Here is a 16090-nt window from a genome sequence, read left to right as displayed (position 1 = left end):
CAGGAGTATCAATGAACATTGATTCTGGAAAATGTATGCTCAGTTTGTCACGCGGGCATTGCGGTACCACATACCGCTAGCAGCATTTTAGCTAAAGACTGTTATACTAGATGTCTAGTCTGTGTTTTATAACTGTGGAATAAGCAGAAAACACAATTATAAGGAATTGGCAACTCGTTATCATTTCGGATAAATAAGGTAGGCAACTTGATTTCAACATCTGAACAAAGTGGACAGGTTAGCATGCTGTTCAGTTGGAGAGAGACATAATGGTGTGTTCATAACAATTCAATTGTTCTAGCTAGCTAGTTAGTTAGCAAATAGATCCTAGTTGGCTAAACTTGAACTATAAATTATTAGCTGGCTACTCACTAGCACATGGGCTTGTGCTTGACAGATTATTTATGAGACCTGTGTTCATTTTCTATAATGGCTGCTACAAGAAGTTAGTCATTATTAGTGAATGTGCATTATACATGGTTCTGGTTAAATTAGTGACTAAAACTGAATTTTCTTAGACAGACTTGAAAGCCAGATCAGTGATTATTGCAAAAAAAGTAGGTTAAACTATTTTAATAAAATAAGGCTTATATTTAGTCTAGGTATAATTTCACAAGCCCTGAATTCATTAGATTATTGCTGACTGTTTGAAATACTGTGTATTTGACCTTTAAAATTGTACAACAAAGCTTATTTAGAGAGAACCTAAAAGAAAATTATACATACTACCAGTCAAAAGTTTGGACACACCTTCTCACTCAAGGGTTTTTCTTTATTTTTACTATTTTTTACATTGTATAATAATAGTGAAGACATCAAAACTATGAAATAACACATATGGAATCATGTAGTAACCAAAAAAAGTGTTAAACAAATCAAAATATATTTGAGATTTGAGATTCTTCAAATAGCCACCCTTTGCCTTGATGACAGCTTTGCACACTCTTGGCATTCTCTCAACCAGCTTCATGAGGTAGTCACCTGGAATGCATTTCAATTAACAGGTGTGCCTTCTTAAAAGTTAATTTGTGGAATTTATTTCCTTCTTAATGCATTTGAGCAAATCAGTTGTGTTGTGACAAGGTAGGGGGGGTATATAGAAGATAGCCCTATTTGGTAAAAAGTCCATATTATGGCAAGAACAGCTCAAATAAGCAAAGAGAAACGACAGTCCATCATTACTTTAAGACATGAAGGTCAGTCAATTCGGAACTTTAAGAACTTTGAACGTTTTTTCAAGTGCAGTTGCAAAAACCATCAAACACTATGATGAAACCGGCTCTCATGAGGACCACCACAGGAATGGAAGACCCAGAGTTACCTCTGCTGCAGAGGATAAGTTCATTAGAGTTACCAGCCCAAATAAATGCTTCGCAGAGTTCAAGTCACAGACACATCTCAACATCAACTGTTCAGAGGAGACTGTGTGAATCAGGCCTTCATGGTCGAATTGCTGCAAACAAACCACTACTAAAGGACACCAATAAGAAGAAGAGACTCGCTTGGGCCAAGAAACACAAGCAATGGACATTAGACCGGTGGAAATTTGTCCTTTGGTCTGGAGTCCAAATTTGAGATTTTTGGTTCCAACCGCTGTGGCTTTGTGAGACGCGGTGTGGGTGAACGGATGATCTCCGCATGTGTATTTCTCACTGTAAAGCATGGAGGAGGAGGTGTTATGGTGTGGGGGTGCTTTGCTGGTGACCCTGTCTGTGATTTATTTAGAATACAAGGCACACTTAACCAGCATGGATACCACAGCATTCTGCAGTGATACGCCATCCCATCTGGTTTGGGCTTAGTGGGACTATCATTTGTTTTTCAACAGGACAATGACCCAACGCACCTCCAGGCTGTGTAAGGGCTATTTTACCAAGAAGGAGAGTGATGGAGTGCTGCATCAGATGAACTGGCCTTTACAATCCCCCGACCTCAACCAAATTGAGATGGTTTGGGATGAGTTGGACTGCAGAGTGAAGGAAAGGCAGCCAACAAGTGCTCAGCATATGTGGGAACTCCCTCAAGACTGTTGGAAAAGCATTCCAGGTGAAGCTGGTTGAGAGAATGCCAAGAGTGTGCAAAGCTGTCATCAAGGCAAAGGGTGGCTACTTTTTTGGTTACTACATGATTCTATGTGTGTTATTTCATAGTTTTGATGTCTTCACTATTATTCTAGAATGTAGAAAATAGTAAAAATAAACAAAAACCCTTGAATGAGTAGGTGTGTCCAAACTTTTGACTGGTACTAATATATATATATATATATATATATATATATACAGTGGGGGAAAAAAGTATTTAGTCAGCCACCAATTGTGCAAGTTCTCCAACTTAAAAAGATGAGAGAGGCCTGTAATTTTCATCATAGGTACACGTCAACTATGACAGACAAATTGAGAAAAACAAATCCAGAAAATCACATTGTAGGATTTTTAATGAATTTATTTGCAAATTATGGTGGAAAATAAGTATTTGGTCACCTACAAACAAGCAAGATTTCTGGCTCTCACAGACCTGTAACTTCTTCTTTAAGAGGCTCCTCTGTCCTCCACTCGTTACCTGTATTAATGGCACCTGTTTGAACTTGTTATCAGTATAAAAGACACCTGTCCACAACCTCAAACAGTCACACTCCAAACTCCACTATGGCCAAGACCAAAGAGCTGTCAAAGGACACCAGAAACAAAATTGTAGACCTGCACCAGGCTGGGAAGACTGAATCTGCAATAGGTAAGCAGCTTGGTTTGAAGAAATCAACTGTGGGAGCAATTATTAGGAAATGGAAGACATACAAGACCACTGATAATCTCCCTCGATCTGGGGCTCCACGCAAGATCTCACCCCGTGGGGTCAAAATGATCACAAGAACAGAGAGCAAAAATCCCAGAACCACATGGGGGGACCTAGTGAATGACCTGCAGAGAGCTGGGACCAAAGTAACAAAGCCTACCATCAGTAACACACTACGCCGCCAGGGACTCAAATCCTGCAGTGCCAGACGTGTCCCCCTGCTTAAGCCAGTACATGTCCAGGCCCGTCTGAAGTTTGCTAGAGTGCATTTGGATGATCCAGAAGAGGATTGGGAGAATGTCATATGGTCAGATGAAACCAAAATATAACTTTTTGGTAAAAACTCAACTCGTCGTGTTTGGAGGACAAAGAATGCTGAGTTGCATCCAAAGAACACCATACCTACTGTGAAGCATGGGGGTGGAAACATCATGCTTTGGGGCTGTTTTTCTGCAAAGGGACCAGGACGACTGATCCGTGTAAAGGAAAGAATGAATGGGGCCATGTATCGTGAGATTTTGAGTTAAAACCTCCTTCCATCAGCAAGGGCATTGAAGATGAAACGTGGCTGGGTCTTTCAGCATGACAATGATCCCAAACACACCGCCCGGGCAACGAAGGAGTGGCTTCGTAAGAAGCATTTCAAGGTCCTGGAGTAGCCTAGCCAGTCTCCAGATCTCAACCCCATAGAAAATCTTTGGAGGGAGTTGAAAGTCCGTGTTGCCCAGCGACAGCCCCAAAACATCACTGCTCTAGAGGAGATCTGCATGGAGGAATGGGCCAAAATACCAGCAACAGTGTGTGAAAACCTTGTGAAGACTTACAGAAAACGTTTGACCTGTGTCATTGCCAACAAAGGGTATATAACAAAGTATTGAGAAACTTTTGTTATTTGACCAAATACTTATTTTCCACCATAATTTGCAAATAAATTCATTAAAAATCCTACAATGTGATTTTCTGGAATTTTCTTTCTCATTTTGTCTGTCATAGTTGATGTGTACCTATGATGAAAATTACAGGCCTCTCTCATCTTTTTAAGTGGGAGAACATGCACAATTGGTGGCTGACTAAATACTTTTTTTCCCCACTGTATGTATGTATGTATGTATGTATGTATATATGTATATATGGGCACCGTGTAGCTCAGTTGGTAGATCATGGCGCTTGCAACACCAGGGTTGTGGGTTCGATTCCCACGGGGGGCCAGTATAAAAAAAAATGTTATGCCCTCACTAACTGTAAGTCGCTCTGGATAAGAGCGTCTGCTAAATGACTAAAATGTCAAATGTAAATATAGTGAATCACCCATTAGTTTGAAGAAAATCTAGGTGATTTTTAGGCCATATCGCCCAGCCCTAATTAGTACTGCAGTGCAATTCCTGGAAAGCGGATCTAAGTCCCACTCATCGGTCGCGGAAGTCTCGCCTCTAAGTCGTATGATTTAATGGAGTGGAATTAGAGCTGAAAGCCCATGCAGTACCGCCGTCCCTGTCACTGTGCCCGCCATACTGAAGCAAGGCTCTCAGGCGTCGTGCCCAAACGTGTCGCTGATCATGTAATGCTCTTAAAAACGACTCTCCTCAGATGTCCCCTTAACACTGGCCTCTTGTCAGCACATCGGCTAAATATACTCATCTTTCTCTAGGGTTTTGGGGTTTGTTTGGTTTTGCAAGGTTATCTGGGAACATTCATGAGGATTAGAGTAGCGACAGGAACAGGAGCATGTAGTTTAGTCAGTCACTCACTAACACATTTAGATACCAATCACCAAGGCCAACTTGAGGAAGGAAGGCATCGTTGCATCAAATTGCAAGAAACAGCTCAAATTGAAATTAAACCTTTTTAAATTGTGCATTTTGTTCAGAATTTTCAAAGTCTGGGTCTAAGTTCCATTAACCTATGCCTCACTCCTGTACACCTATGGAGGATGACATTTCCTCTAATTGCCTTCCTCTAATATGTCAGCTAAATCTGAAAACCTGTCCAGAGTGTGGTCTGGGGCTAAGCAAATGGCTCTCTCTGTGTGATATTCCAGATGTTGGTTCAGATGTTTGTCTGTAAGCCACTCTCTCCCTGCAGGGTCCCAAGGCACTAGTCAGGTGACAGGCTCCGCCAAGGGCCCGGCTTCATCACGGCCTACACAGGAAGCTTGGTTATAGAAACCGTGTCACAGGGATAATGGGCTGTCTTGTCGCAGAGTATTTAGAACCTTTAACCACCTCTGACTGCTGCCTGGCCGCTTTCACTGGCTGCATTATCCTAATGACGTGCGAATGGCGATTAAAATAGCAGCCCATCTTTTTTTGACCCTCTGCAGTCCAACTGCGTGATGGTGCAAGGAGACTCATCTGTTCCAGCGAGTAGCCTAAGTGGGGGCCTCCGCTTCGTCGCCTTATCACTGAAAATACCTGTCCCTCCGAGAGCCAGGAAGTGCTGCTAAGCGACATGGGACGTGCTGTGTCCTCAGACCTTGGCATCAGCCTTTGCTTGAAGCCATGACTTAAATGGTTCATCAGATGAAGCACATAAATTGTACACCAACAAATTCTTAGAATTGCAACAATCTATGTGCTTTATGTTTAAATTGGCTGCTGTCAACTTTATTTCAAAGCATTTATGAATACAATGATCTAGCGTCAATGCAACAGAAAGGCCTGTAGCAGTGAGTCTGAGGTCTGGTCCAAAAGCAGAACCACATAAGGAGGATCCTTTGTGCTCTTATAAACAGAACCAAAGATGGGGACTGTGACACTCACTAGCCCATTAAAAATGTGTGCTGCTGCTGCACATCCCCCTCAGCCAGCCCTCAAAGTCAAGGCGAGAGAGCGAGAGAGAGACCAGCAGATTCTCAAGGAGAAAGGAGGGACACCGCACTCAGCAGAGCCTTTCCCACCGGCAGGGACGAAATGGCCCCCACCTCCCCTTGACGCCACACCTTGCATACAAAACAGAGAACATGCAAGCTCTCAATGGCAGTGCGATGCCTTTAACTTACCTTGAAGTGAAATTGTTAACTTAAATAGCAGAGAGATAGGCCTAGTTAGTTGAGTTGATATATAACTGGTCCCAGGATGTTTAATTAGGATCCACACACCAAATGACTAACTTTCGTCAAAACAAAACAATTACGGGTCAGCACATTGATCAAGGGTAGGAGGCAGGCAACTGTTCCTCCTGGAACTTAAACCAGCAACGCTTAGGCCTAAGTCACATGCCCATTTCTCCAAGCATTAATAGGCTTTTCTGGGGGCTAGGATTGTAAACGTGCACGGAATGTTGGGGTGGAGGAGGTCAACTGTGGGATTTATCCGATCAACACTGGTAACCAGGTTATCAGGATATACAAATAAAAAACAACAGTCTTTCAGCACAGCAAGCATGTTTCAATCATTATCATGCAGCTGGGGCTATTTTTGCTTCACACTGTAGCCTAAAGATTGTTTTCTACAGTGTATGAATCCAAGTTTCCATGCATTTTTGCAGTGCAAACTGAATAGGCTAACGTCAAGGCCCTGTATCTTCAGGGTGTGCATGGGCAGGGCTGTTCAATAGCCCTTTCAACACCTTGTGTGGTTCATCAGGACAAGTGACTCTGCTTCACACTGTTTATTAACTTAAAAAACAGTTGCAATCTTACAATCTCTATGTGCTGAACCTATTTCGTGAAGGAGTAGGCCTAATCTCTCGTGGACAGATGCACGTAACATAAATGGTAGTAGCATCTGTCGACGGCCTGTGGGATGGCACATAGACTAGCCTGAAACTGGCTGAGAGTTTCCATTTAGTGGGATGAAGACTTCGCTAGTCTCGTTAGTACATTTAAGCAAGATTTTAATTCTGTGTGTGCGAGATCAGAGAAGCAAAGTTCGACCAATCAAGTTTAATTCAGGCAATCAATATAAAAGATACAACATTTCAAAAATAGACATTAGTGACCCACATTCAGAAAGCACATTTAATTTGATAAAAAGTGATGTTGCCTATACTGTTCATCAGTGGCCATGGTCTGAGGCAAATGTTATTTATATCCTCCCTCATAACGAAGAGATAAGTCAACTATGGAATATGGGATCTCAATGTGTGACCCTTAAGTCTTGACATCTGTCACCATGTAATATTTCCAAAAAGTATCCAGATGTTTGCAGATAAGATCAGGTTTGGGTTATCTGATAGCCAAAAGGGCAGAAATCAGGAGTGTGTGACAAGACAACCCTTGTGCAAAAAAGCTGATGATGCTAGAGGTGGTTTAGCCAGTGGTTCTTCATTTATTTGGAGTGACTGTTAAAGGAGGGCAATTCCACGGTAACAGTGATGCTAAGATTTTTCACTTTAAAATGTATGCCAAACAAAATCCAATGGTTACAAAGTTAAACAAACGATACAACTCCATGCACAAGGACTTAACAATTGCCAATGAAAAGGCCACTTGCAAGACCACTCGAGGACTGTGAGAGGCATCCACACGCACACGTGAGAAGCAGCATTTCTGTCAATCAACTGATCTCTAAATAATATTTCTGGCGCTTAGTCAAAGACAGGCGTTTGTCATTAATTTAATTTAGGAGGAAATCCTTCTCCATGACCTCTCTCTGGCGCCATCTAACTTCTGCGCAATGGAGCTGTGCAAGACTGCCAACTGATTTGCGAGCCAAAACCACAAGCCACATCTTTTCATAGGGTTTAGTGTCGGCTGCAGGTAAAATGTTAGCGTGTACATGCACAGAACAAGCCACAAATCAGAACCTGTAGGATATACACTGAGTGTACAAAACATTAGGAACACCTGCTCTTTCCATGACATTGACTGACCAGGTGAATTCAGGTGAAAGTTATGATCCATTATTGATGTCACCTGTTAAATCCACTTCAATCATTGTAGATGAAGGGGAGGAGACAGGTTTTTTTTTCAAGAAGGATTTTTAAGCCTTGAGACAATTGAGACATAGATTGTGCATGTGCGCCATTCAGAGGGTGAATGGGCAAGATAAAAGATTTAAGTGCCTTTGAACGGGGTATGGTAGTAGGTGCCAGGCGCACCGGTTTGAGTGTGTCAACTGCAACGCTGCTGGGTTTTTCACACTCAACAGTTTCCTGTTTGTATCGAGAATTGTCCACCACCCAAAGGACATCCAGCCAACTTCACACAACGGTGGGAAGCATTGGAGTCAACATGGTCCAGCATCCCTGTGGAACACTTTCGACACCTTGAAGGCCATGCCCCGACGAATTGAGGCTGTTCTGAGGGGAAAAGGGGGTGCAACACAATATTATGGAGGTGTTGTAATGTTTTGTACACTCAGTGTATCTAGGCCTACCTTTGATAAATACCATGTTTGTTTCATAACAACAGTTAGGCCCATCATGAAAGTAACTGAAAAAACACAACTTTGCCTTTGCTAGCAGGCAATCCATTGTGATAACCGACACTTCCCATACATAGTCCTACAGTCTGTGTGAGATTTAACATTTTTGGGGAAATAGGCTACTGGTAAGGTGACATCAGACTTATTGACTATTTGTGGAGAAACTACTCAGATGTCTACCGGTCTGTGCTTCACCACTACCTAGGCACAAAAGGTGCTTCCAGTAATGCAAATTAGCATTTTTGGGGGAAAGAAAGGCACTGTTATTGAGTTAATTGGCCTAAGCTATTATATTTTTCACTTTCATCCACATTTTTATTTACACAGTAAAATAGTGGCTTAAACGTCATCATGATAATTAGCATATATATTGAATATGCAAAAATACAGGCTACTGACTGTGTGGGATCCTCTTTCTCACACACACGGACGTACACGTTTGGCATTTTAACTGTATACACCAATAGAAACAACTAGCAGGGAGTGGGACCCCATCTCAAGTGGCACCATCACCTTCATAAATGCGGCGTCGCAATCTTGCTGACTACTGCCATGGCCCATGGCATGGGGGTTACCAGAAGAAGAAGTGGAGACTGCAGAAGTGGCAAACTAACTTGTCATTTCAACTCAGTCAAAACACAATTAGCTAAACATGGAGTACTGCTTTTAGCACCCACCCTAAAAAAAGTATTTTTCAAATGTGATAGCTAAGTTAGCCTGCGTTAGTTAGCTAACGTTAGCTATCTCGAAGTAGGCTGCTGATAAGCTAACGTTAGCTAGCAAGCTAACTAGACGTCTGCTAACTGACGCTTTAATCAGATGCCAATACTATGTGTCCGTTTGCTAACTTGACATGATGTTCCACATCAGAACAATCCATTCATGCACATTTACATTAGCTAAAGCAACTTCGCTAGCTAGCTAACTAGCTATCAAAACTTCATCGCGTTCTGTCAGCTATCTAGCTTGTTAGCTAGCCAGGAGCAACCAAACACATCAGATGAAAATATCGCCGTATAAAAACCGCTCTTACCAGTAGACGTAAGATACATTATCTCCCAGCAAACATAACGTACCTGATTGTCGTTCTACTTTTCGCTGATCGGAGATTGCCTCTTTGACCTTTACACTTCTACCTGATCGGTTAAATATTTTTTGGTGAAATGTCAAATTTCCCCTATCACAACTCTCTTTCCTCCATATTTTCAGCTCCTCCACCAACAACATTAATGACGTTTGTCCCCTGTCACGTGACCCCATCTGTTGGTGCTAAAAATAGATTATACACCCAATGAGTAACTCAGTACAACAGGACAGATACCCAACACAGTCGAAATGGCAGTGGTAGACACTACTACCACGGTCGGAGTAGGAAAGGACTGCAAGTTTTCCTTCATGCCTTAATGTCACTAACATCTAATGCTACCAAAATCTTGAATGCGCACAATGTGCAGCGCATCTTTTTGGGAAGACTAACAATGTGAATCTTGGCCGCCCCTATTAGATATACAGTAACTCAGCAAGTTACAGAGTATGCTAGACTAGAGCATGGGAAACATGTTTACATTTCCATAGCAAGTGGAGTAGATCATAAACAAAAGTGAAATAAACAGAAATGAACAGTAAAAGTTTCAAAAGAATAGAGCCATTTCAAATGTTATTACTGGCTATGTACAGTGTTGTAACAATGTGCAAATAGTTGAAGTAAGAAAGGGAAAATAAATAGACAGATAAAGTATATGGATTATATTGGGGGGATGTAGGTAGCACACGTGAGCAAATGTTTCTCTGTAGAGATCATTTCCTTATTTATTATTGCTAACCAGATGTAAAATGCTCCTGTCCAGGAATGGCTAAAGGATTGCAATATTTACCTGGAACTAACCTTGCAGATAGCATTACTGGGTGATCTGAAAAGTCATAGTCAATCAATCAATAATATAATCATATTTTAGAAAAAATGTTTATTTTTAATTCACAATCTGTAGAAGCAATGAGAATAGAAAGGTTCAGAATTTTTGTAAAACATCACAGTACGGTTGAAATATATATGGCAAATAGAAATCCTATATGGATGGTGTTAAGAGATAGATGGGAGGTATTGAATAGAGTTGAAGGATGGGACTAATAACAAATAACAACAAATAATAACAAAGATAGCTAATAATGTAAGCATACTGTGTCCATAATAAGTATATAGGTTGTATGTTGGGAGCTTTTGGGAAGGAGCACAGTTAGAAAGATATGGCATATAGAAGCAAACCGGATGGACACCATGAAAATGATCGGAGAGGTTGAGAGTAGAAGAAGTTCAGGAGCAAAAAATAAAAAATATATATAATAGAATTATTGTAAAATTAACTCTGTCCATAAGGTGTAGATAGTAAGTATAGACCGGAAGTAGAGGCCTGGGCATTGTTGTTCACTAATTTACTCCAAGTAGGGAAAGGATGGTGGGGTTGAAAAGTAATAAAGGGGAGTATATATATAAAACATTTAAAAAACATGGGGGATTGGAAGTGATGCAGACAATTACATTGATAGAAGATACAATCTATCTGCAATATTAAGCTGATCCATTCCCCCCCCAAAAAAAATAAAAAAATAAAATAAAATAATTTAAAAAATGCTCCTGTTTTGATTAATTTAATAGAGTGGGTTAGGACTGCTCTATACCAAATGAACATACCCCCTAAGTCTCTTCCCTGTTTCACACCTGGTAGTTTGGTGGACAACCAGCTCTCTCTCTGTCTCTCTCTCTCTGTCTCTCTGTCTCTCTGTCTCTCTCTGTCTCTCTCTGTCACACACACTTAATCTCACTCGTCCAAATGTGGTAGACCTTGCACAGAGACGTCCCCTTATACAGTACCAGTCAAAAGTTTGGACCAACACATTCCAAGGATTTTTCTTAATTTTTACTATTTTCTACATTGTAGAATAATAGTGAAGACATTCAAACTATGGAATAACACATATGGAATCATGTAGTAACCAAAAAAGTGTTAAACAAATCAAAATATATTTTATATTTGAGATTCTTCAAAGTAGCCACCCTTTGCCTTGATGACAGCTTTGCACACTCTTGCCATTCTCTCAACCAGCTTCATGAGGTAGTCACCTGGAATGCATTTCAATTAATAGGTGTGCCTTCTTAAAAGTTAACTTGTGGAATTTTGAGCCAATTAGTTGTGTTGTGACAAGATAGGGGGGTATACAGAAGATAGCCCTATTTGGTAAAAGACCAAGTCCATTTTATGGCAAGAACAGCTTAAAAGCAAAGAGAAATGACAGTCCATCATTACTTTAAGACATGAAGGTCAGTCAATATGGAACATTTCAAGAAGTTTCAAAGTTTCTTCAAGTGCAGTCGCAAAAACCATCAAGCGCTATGATGAAACTGACTCTCATAAGGACCGCCACAGGAATGGAAGACCCAGAGTTACCTCTGCTGCAGAGGATAAGTTCATTAGAGTTACCAGCCTTAGAAATTGCAGCCCAAATAAATGCTTCAGAGTTCAAGTAACAGACACATCTCAACATTAACTGTTCAGAGGAGTGCGTGAATCAGGCCTTCATGGTTGAATTGCTGCAAAGAAACCACTACTAAAGGACACCAATAAGAAGAAGAGACCTGCTTGGGCCAAGAAACACGAGCAATGGACATTAGACCGGTGGAAATCTGTCCTTTGGTCTGATGAGTCCAAATTCGAGATTTTGGGTTCCAACCGCCGTGTCTTTGTGAGACGCAGAGTAGGTGAACTGATGATCTCCGCATGTGTGGTTCCCACTGTGAAGCATTGAGGAGGTGGTGTGATGGTGTGGGGGTGCTTTGCTGGTGACAGTATCAGTGATTTATTTAGAATTCAAGGCAAACTTAACCAGCATGGCTACCACAGCATTCTGCAGCGATATGCCATCCCATCTGGTTTGCGCTTTGTGGGACTATTATTTGTTTTTCAACAGGACAATGAACCAACACACCTCCAGGCTGTGTAAGGGCTATTTGACCAAGAAGGAGAGTGATGGAGTGCTGCATCAGATGACCTGGCCTATACAATCCCCCGACCTTAACCCAATTGAGATAGTTTGGGATGAGTTGGACTGCAGAGTGAAGGAAAAGCAGCCAACAAGTGCTCAGCATATGTGGGAACTCCTTCAAGACTGTTGGAAAAGCATTCCAGGTGAAGCTGGTTGAGAGAATGCCAAGACTGCAAAGTTGTCATCAAGGCAAAGGGTGGCTACTTTGAAGAATCTAAAATATATTTTGTTTAACACTTTTTTGGTTACTACATGATTCCATATGCGTTATTTCATAGTTATGATGTCTTCACTATTATTCTACAAGTTAGAAAATAGTAAAAATAAAGAAAAACCCTTGAATGAGTAGGTGTGTCCAAACTTTTGACTGGTACTGTACATGCAAACTCTTGTTCTCACACTCTCTATTCTGGCCACATGGTGCACTGTCTTACTGCACAAGGAGAGAGATTGCCCTACACTCTCACTGTTACTGTTTGCTTTCCTGTGTGCTCATCTGTAGTTGGTTGCCATGGATGCACCTGACTGCAGCTCACCAGACATCCTCTCTCTTTCCCTCCTCCTACTCATCCTGCTCTCTCCCTTGCTTCTTTCATTTTAAGAGGGGTCTCGTCAGTCTGTCTGTCACTAACCACTATTGACAGTACTGTGAACCCTCCTGCAGAGGTGGGAAAGGACGTCATGCCTCCCAGGGAGCCAGCAATTGCTGCCTCTCTTACGTCAGAAAAGGCCATTCATGTGAACATGGTGAGGTGGGATCGATGGATTCACGTTGAAAGATAAGACAGCAGCTAAAAATAACACAGGCAGTGCTGCAAAACAGGCTAAAAGCAAACAAAAGCAAACCTGTTTGTTCCACTGGTCTGACGGCAAAAGAGAGCGAAGGGAGTGGAGGAGAGAAGAAAGTTGAAAATAGAGGAAATAGGTATATTTTGACAGGTGTCTTGGATTTTATGGTGTATTTACCTGCTTTTGATTTGTCAGGTCACACAAACTAGTAGGAGAGATCAGAGGCTGCATTTTCAGTGGAAAATAGCCAGCTAATTCTACCTATGAAGGACAATAAGGATGAGATTGACATGTGCTTTGAGAGAGAAAGAGAGAGAGAGAGAGAGAGAGAGAGAGATGAAGTCACAGCAGCAATGACTCATCATTACCTCATTATGATTGCAGAGAGAGATATGGGTAGATGCATTGTCTTACATCGCGTGTCGATAGCGTGTCGATTCCGTAGGACTCAGGGGGTACAATGGGGTAGGGATATGATGACAGTGGTTCTACACCATTATGATATACAGATGATGCCCTATACAGTGGGGGAAAAAAGTATTTAGTCAGCCACCAATTGTGCAAGTTCTCCCACTTAAAAAGATGAGAGAGGCCTGTAATTTTCATCATAGGTACACGTCAACTATGACAGACAAAATGAGAAAAATGAATCCAGAAAATCACATTGTAGGATTTTTAATGAATTTATTTGCAAATTATGGTGGAAAATAAGTATTTGGTCAATAACAAAAGTTTCTCAATACTTTGTTATATACCCTTTGTTGGCAATGACACAGGTCAAACATTTTCTGTAAGTCTTCACAAGGTTTTCACACACTGTTGCTGGTATTTTGGCCCATTCCTCCATGCAGATCTCCTCTAGAGCAGTGATGTTTTGGGGCTGTCGCTGGGCAACACGGACTTTCAACTCCCTCCAAAGATTTTCTATGGGGTTGAGATCTGGAGACTGGCTAGGCCACTCCAGGACCTTGAAATGCTTCTTACGAAGCCACTCCTTCGTTGCCCGGGCGGTGTGTTTGGGATCATTGTCATGCTGAAAGACCCAGCCACGTTTCATCTTCAATGCCCTTGCTGATGGAAGGAGGTTTTCACTCAAAATCTCACAATACATGGCCCCATTAATTCTTTCCTTTACACGGATCAGTCGTCCTGGTCGCTTTGCAGAAAAACAGCCCCAAAGCATGATGCTTCCACCCCCATGCTTCACAGTAGGTATGGTGTTCTTTGGATGCAACTCAGCATTCTTTGTCCTCCAAACACGACGAGTTGAGTTTTTACCAAAAAGTTATATTTTGGTTTCATCTGACCATATGACATTCTCCCAATCCTCTTCTGGATCATCCAAATGCACTCTAGCAACTTCAGACGGGCCTGGACATGTACTGGCTTAAGCAGGGGGACACGTCTGGCACTGCAGGATTTGAGTCCCTGGCGGCGTAGTGTGTTACTGATGGTAGGCTTTGTTACTTTGGTCCCAGCTCTCTGCAGGTCATTCACTAGGTCCCCCCGTGTGGTTCTGGGATTTTTGCTCACCGTTCTTGTGATCATTTTGACCCCACAGGGTGAGATCTTGCGTGGAGCCCCAGATCGAGGGAGATTATCAGTGGTCTTGTATGTCTTCCATTTCCTAATAATTGCTCCCACAGTTGATTTTTTCAAACCAAGCTGCTTACCTATTGCAGATGCAGTCTTCCCAGCCTGGTGCAGGTCTACAATTTTGTTTCTGGTGTCCTTTGACAGCTCTTTGGTCTTGGCCATAGTGGAGTTTGGAGTGTGACTGTTTGAGGTTGTGGACAGGTGTCTTTTATACTGATAACAAGTTCAAACAGGTGCCATTAATACAGGTAACGAGTGGAGGACAGAGGAGCCTCTTAAAGAAGAAGTTACAGGTCTGTGAGAGCCAGAAATCTTGCTTGTTTGTAGGTGACCAAATACTTATTTTCCACCATAATTTGCAAATAAATTAATTAAAAATCCTACAATGTGATTTTCTGGATTTTTTTTCTCAATTTGTCTGTCATAGTTGACATGTACCTATGATGAAAATTACAGGCCTCTCTCATCTTTTTAAGTTGGAGAACTTGCACAATTGGTGGCTGACTAAATACTTTTTTCCCCCCACTGTATATCAACATTATAATCAATGTCAGTCAAATGGGTTATAAATATGCTACAAATGTTGATAATTATAAATCTAAACATGAACTTTAGTAATCTTACATTTTGTCATTACAAGCATAGAACCTACAGAGATCCCCTACAGTCAGGTTATATCATCCCAATCTACAGCAGGTGCCTTACCAGAAGTAAAGATAAGGGAACCTGGAATCGAAACTCCATGTCATGCAGAACGAGTCATGCACAGTGTGCACTCTGATCGCCTAAAGAATGAAGAGAATGAGACAATGCTAAAGCATAGCAATATATGCCTTAAAGTCATTTGCATTTCTAACAACAACAGCTGCAAGGAAATGGTTAGATGGATGTTGTGATTGTTTGCACAAGCTTCAGTCAAGATTCAGGCCTTCATGACTAGGGTTAAGCGACTCTTGATATGAAACGTTTATTTCCAAAATGCTATATATCCATTTTCTGAAATGTTGGTAAATTAGCTTTTGTTGTTTAAAAAATGTGTGAAAAAGATTGGTGTGTTTTTCACCATCTAACCATGGCCTATATTGATTTGATAGATTGAGATATTTAAATCTAGGTTTCTCTGGAGACATAATAACAAGTTATCCATACCAACAGAGGGTGGAGGGGGACCTGTATCAGTGATTTTGACCAGATAGACAGATCATTTGGAGAGATATAGCTCCCCAAGTACTCGCCCAAGATTGTACATTTCTATACCACGTATCATATGACTGTGTACAAAATCAAAAAGACCTTATAAAACTGCAATACAGAACTCAGATATGCTCTGAATCTACACAGAGAGCTATATTGGCAAATCTAAAAAAGTATTTATTTGAATTCAGGTTTCTCTGGGGACATACTATTAAGTTTTACATATCATCAGAGGGTGGAGGGGAACCTGTTGGAGTGATCTTGACCTGATAGACAGATCAACTGCAGAGATCACCTTATGCACTCGCCTATGCTTA

At 41.3% G+C, this 16090-nt stretch overlaps 1 protein-coding gene across 2 annotated transcripts in view; it reads right to left on the bottom strand.

Annotated features, from left to right (window-relative positions):
- LOC311100504 (histone deacetylase 5-like) overlaps positions 1-9315 on the bottom strand; it is a 93753-nt gene extending 84438 nt beyond the window's left edge. The window contains exon 1 of one of the 2 annotated variants that reach the window (XM_084141426.1): positions 9233-9315. The gene's annotated coding sequence lies outside the window, so the exon portion shown is untranslated. The remainder of the gene's footprint in view (positions 1-9232) is intronic. The other variant, XM_084141425.1, reaches the window with a different exon arrangement.
- Positions 9316-16090: the final 6775 nt, after the last annotated feature.

This window comes from Coregonus lavaretus (genome assembly GCF_964263955.1).
Source record: "Coregonus lavaretus genome assembly, chromosome: 2".
NCBI classification, from domain to species: domain Eukaryota; kingdom Metazoa; phylum Chordata; class Actinopteri; order Salmoniformes; family Salmonidae; genus Coregonus; species Coregonus lavaretus.
The sequence above is the reverse complement of the archived record's forward strand: the minus strand, read 5'-3'. Positions and strand labels throughout refer to the sequence as shown.